This window comes from Cyprinus carpio, chromosome B15 (assembly GCF_018340385.1).
Source record: "Cyprinus carpio isolate SPL01 chromosome B15, ASM1834038v1, whole genome shotgun sequence".
NCBI lineage: Eukaryota > Metazoa > Chordata > Actinopteri > Cypriniformes > Cyprinidae > Cyprinus > Cyprinus carpio.
The window spans coordinates 1,578,970-1,584,567 of NC_056611.1; the positions used below are offsets into that span (position 1 = coordinate 1,578,970).

The window sequence follows — 5,598 nt, forward strand, 5'->3', positions numbered from 1 at the left end:
AGTTTCTGTACTGACGCATTTGGCAGTAACTTAAGTTAGTTGCAGTCTCTCTGAAACTTTTAGTCAATGTTAACTTCAACAGTTAATGTTACATTGTATTACTTGTATTACTGTAACACAGGGCCCGACTGGGACACAATTTCAGGCCGGGAAATCCTACACCCATCCAGGCCATCCTATGCACCCAAATAAAATTCTGAAACCCGGACAACCCTATTTTTTCCTAAATTACATTTATTGGTCTAAATTCTTATGCTGGGGCCGTGTAAAATAATTAAAGGGTTTTTCTTGAACGGTATCCTCACTTCCACTTTATGTAAGTATAAAGTGTGCATATTTTTCTTGTACCTGTCACTTCTTCACCTGTCACTTGTTCTGGCCTCATGTTACAAACAGAACTCTCTCCACCTTGGTGTAAAACAACCACCTTATTTTTATTTGTTTGCCCAGAATCTACATTTATTTTAGTAAAAAAAATCAAAGTACTATATTTATGAAAAAATTTTGTTTTTTATCTTAAAATTACTTAAATATCCAACATTTAGCAACACTATATTTCATACAATATGTCCCAAAAAAAAAAAAAAATAGGCCTAATCTTATTTTGATTCTACATGTCATCTCACTCCCTGGCTGAATGTGTGATCATTGCACCACAGCTACCGTAGTGCTAGGTTGACTGTCTCCACCTTCATTTGAAAAATAAATAAATAAACAAAAATAAAAGGAAAAAAGTTTTAAACCTCACAAATGGGCAGACATAATTTTCTAAATTGTCTAATAAAATGTTATTGCATTATTTTTTGTTGATGTCTGCACTATCACTCCTGTCTCCCTGCTCCCAGTACATAAATGTTAATATTTGTCTGCTAAATTACTTATGTAACTTTACACTAAATAATATTAATCTCCTTTAGCATACAGTATTTTGAGTGACGATAGTAATAGGGGCGCTATACCGCTTACATTTGCTAGCATTTCAATACTAAGTTAACGAAGAAAAAAGTAAAGTATTTACAGATGAAACTGACCTGCACTTGAAGCCCTGAACAGGACATTCATTTTGCAACATTTTGATACTTGTTCTCTAAATGCTTTATTTTTCGTTGTCCTTTCCCTCTCTGCTCCACCTGGCTGTTTTCTCTCCATCATCGGATGATGCTCGCATTTTCTATTTAACCGTTTAGATGAGGCGTAAAGTTGAATTGTAGCCTTGCCAGTCAACACTAACAGATTCATGATTTTATTTTATAATCGTTTTTTTATGATCGAAAATGATCACTGGTAAAGGTAGTAGTATATAAAAAAATAATAATAATAAAAAAAAAAAAAAAAACGTTGGCTGGCAGCAGGCCAAATTAACAAATTAACGAATTCTCCCGGTGCTCCCGATGGCCAGTCCGGGCCTGCTGTAACGTTATGAATAAGCACAATGTACAGTACAGAGTCAAATTCCTCCTATGTTTAACGTTACACATACCTGGCAAATAAAGCTGATTCTGACCTACGTTGGCTGTTAACTAAAACGTTACCTCAATTAACTAGCAAAAGTTAGCTTGAGGAGCAAACGATGTAGCTAGCTAATTTTAGACACGGTGTTTCATTACTGACATTTTAAATAGCTCTTGGTAGGCTGCACACAATTTGTCATACGCTAATATTTGTTAATATCATATTCTCACCACTTTTAACGAGACACGGGAAACGATGTGGCGCTTTGCTCCACGCTGCTGAAATGGCGCGCGGTGGCTGGCTGCGGACACTTCCGTTTTCGACCGCGGCAATAAAAAAAAAAAAGAAGCACGCAGATCACTACTGATAAAAGTTGAAAAAAACAACAACACATCAACAAATTAGCACATGATAACTTCGATTGAACTGGACGAAATGAGCACATGTATTGGTTGAACTGGGTGTTTTTAATTGCAATCATTGAGTTATTTTCAAAATAAGAAACTCCCTTTAGCACAGTTTCCTAAGTGTTAAAGATATATTTGGATCCATTATGAACTCTAGCTGATCATTACAGCAATAATCACCATCAATGATGTCAAGTGCATTTTAATTTACTCTACCTGTCAATAAATGATTAGATTTTTTTTTTTTGCCCAAAGACTTTATATATACATATATATATATATATATGGTGCAAAGAAAACATTGATTTGATGTATCTGTTTTAGTCCAAAAGTGCATGGTGCACATGCCCAAGTCTGTGATAAACTCATCAGTGAATGTTTATGATTATACAACATCCCACTATATGATCATCATGTTTTGGTCAGAGGAATGATTTGGCAAAAGTACAATGCAGCCAGTTCACATCATGCATAGGCCCACTCCCCTAACATAGCCTAAATACAGAATGACAATACTAGTTCACAGGCATTTAGAACAGAGACAGCCAGAGAGCCAGACAGCCTGAATGGAGTAAAACAAGCTTGCAGTACCCTGACATGTTAGAAGTCTTTGACTTCAGTCATTAATGGCCATCTTGCGATCTTCATCCCACTTTCACGGAGTCCATGGGCCCATGAGCCCCAAAGTGTATTACAGATGCTGGCCTGGGGCTCTTTTCCCAGTACCTACTTTGCTGGTGTCTGTAGTGTCTTATCAACTATGGCTTCTGATGTCAGTTACATCGCATGCAGACAGGAATGAAATTAGCACTTCACACCTATCAAATTCAGGGTAAATTTAAAACTTCCAAGTCCCCTGCCACCAATGCAGAAATATACAATTAAGAAATATTATTTTTCACAAGCAAAGATAAACTTTGCTGGCCACATCAGCTTAGGATTCAACAAGTGCAGATACAAGAGTGATAGATAAAAAATATATATACATAAAATAAAAATAAAAAAAGAGCTATGTAGGCTACCTTTCATGCAGATATGCTGTAAATAAAAATTGAACATAATAATTACTGTGTGTTATACTACAGACACAGATCTAAAATATTGCCTTGAAAGATGGATGAATACAGCAGGAGGTATTGTTGCACAGTGTAACTAAATATACAGTTATTGCACAGCTTAAGTCTAATATAAAATTCTTAAATCAACAATAGTCAGTGATTGTTTATGCATCATATATCCAGTGTTTCTACTGTCAGGCACTGACTCAATGTTTACAATTCTGAAGTGTTCTGTAAAAATTTCATAAGTGGCAGAGAAAAAATTGAGTGGCAACATTTTCAGCCCCCACCCGTGGACTGTTTCAGCTGCTGCTGTTTGGCAAGTGGTGCTGCAGCCTCAAATCTCTGATCATCATGCTTTGGGACAGTTTTTCCGCAAGACAACCAGGCTCAAGAATGCTGGACACTAACTTCCTAATGCCTGTCTGCCTGTTGGTGTGAAAGGACTCTTGAATCTTGTGTGCTGATATGTCCTCTTTTGGCTTGGCTTTTAAGGACATTGTCCTTTTTGTCTGTTTGAAATGCTGCCCTGACAGTGTTTTTTCTGTTATCGTATATATTGACCATAGACTATATTGACACATGTCCACTTTAAAAACGTTGAAGCATTAAGACACAAAATCAATCTATATTCAACAAAATTCAAGGCCCTCACTGAAGTGAAATCATTAGGCCTCGGTTGATGGGAACAAACAGCCACACTATGAATAAAGCTTTAAAATGGGGTGCTATATATTTTTTAATTTACAATAGGTGAGCAATGTGTGAAAGACTAGGAATTTATTCTGGGGCTCAACAGTTCAAACAAGGCTCTTGTAGCATAAACTTGAGCTTTGGTAAACTAGGGGTGAAGGAATTGTAGACATTAAAATGGTTGAAACATTACACAACCGTGTAAACAAACATCGTAATTGTTTTTCTAGTCTCTGTGCTTTAGATATCACTAAAGGTAATTTAATATATTTACCCAGCCGGCACATGACCTACCTTCAACGTTGAAATATGATTGAAATAATGTCAGTTGTTGTTTCAACGTTGAAATAACGTTTAATGCTACATGGTTGAAAAAGGTTAACAAAAACACTTCTAAATCAACGTTGAATGAAAACATTACGTTGTTTCAACATACAGATCTTGTAAAAAAATCAACGTTGATTTAGAAGTGTTTCTGCCTTTTAACATATTATTATGATAATTAATTAGCATTTAATGAGTTTTGGATCATAACAGCTCTTCAATGTATATGTTAAAATATAATTATCATCATTATTAACAATAATAGTTTCACCCTAGAGAGCAGTGCAGCAGAAACCTTTTGCCTTATGTGATTTTGTGTGAATTTACAATTTTGTCTGCTTGCCTAACAGTTTACATTGCATTATTAAATTTTTATTCATACACTGTCATGTCATTTGACCAATTAATTAAATAATAATACAGACTGCAAATAAAACTTAATACACAGCTACGTTAACTCGCGCAAACTATTGCTATTGTTATTGGTTGTTTCGCCGTTTTACTTTGAGCATGATTGGTTAATCTGTCTGTTTTCCAGGAAACCGTCCAATGAGAATGTGCGTGGCTCTGCGCGCCTATTTTAAATTTGAAAATATGTCCGTTACTCTCGGTCGGAGCAGCTGCTTTGCGTTGATTACTCGGTCAGACCTGGATTATTTTATATCTGCCTGTTGAATTCTTACATTTTGAGCGAATTTTAGTTGATATGTCAGTGAAGAACAAAAGCTGGAATGTGAACAGAGGAAGGGGTTGTACGTGGTCTGTAAATACTGGCGATATCAGGTAAGAAAAAATTTTTCAGTCCTTAACAGTCTAACTTTAACGTTTAGGGACACGGGTAACTTAACTGTCATCTTAACGTTACTGCAGCCTCGTAAGATAAATAAGTTATCTCTGTGTGTGTTTTTGTACTGCTTCACTATTAGCGTAGCGATATTAGCATGTATTTCATGTGTTAGTACCATCTGACATTGCTGTGTTTTGTTGTTGGTAAGTTAACGTTATGTGTTTATGTTGTCAGCTAACGTTAGTTTAAAACTCAAACGCATGAGATGTAAAAAAAGCGTGGGAATGAGTAAAGTGATAAAACCGTCATTTATTCTTTAGAAGTATGTTTACATAACCTCTTCAAACACTGATAACGATATTGAAAAGATATTTGTTTACTCTTTTTTTTTTTTAGATCAAGCATTGGAATAAGATTTTTATCGGGGGAGAACACCCAACAGAAAGACCCATGATTCACCAACGTAAGTCAATTTTACCCACGTACTGTTCGAAAACCTACACTAGGATAGTATTAAGTATGATTTTCATACTGTTACTGATAGAAAGTCTGAGTAACTTTCTGTCCTTTTGTCTTTCTTCTGCTGAAGTGGCGCACTGAAAGGGGAGATTCATGTCACCTTCATCAGTTCTTTCTTTAATCACTGGACACCATTAAGGGAAAGACCCTCAGATAACAGGATAAATGCGGCTGCAGGTAAAATTATTTGATGGGGTTAGGGTTATTTGATTTTGGTACCTATTGGCTTTTTTTGTGTGCTTCCCTTGCTATGATACACATTTCTGATAGGATTGCCAGGCTTTAAGTGTATGTTTACATTTTTAATCATGTAATAACTAACAGTCTCAAAGATGACATTACTCAGTTCATGTTATGT

General features: G+C 35.7%; 1 long non-coding RNA gene across 1 annotated transcript; it reads left to right on the forward strand.

Moving 5' to 3' along the window:
* Nucleotides 1–4,292: 4,292 nt before the first annotated feature.
* Nucleotides 4,293–5,393, forward strand: LOC109084611. Its single transcript, XR_006156637.1, has 3 exons — nt 4,293–4,717; nt 5,118–5,184; nt 5,311–5,393. It is a non-coding gene; the product is annotated as an uncharacterized LOC109084611 (long non-coding RNA).
* The last annotated feature ends 205 nt before the right edge of the window (nt 5,394–5,598 follow it).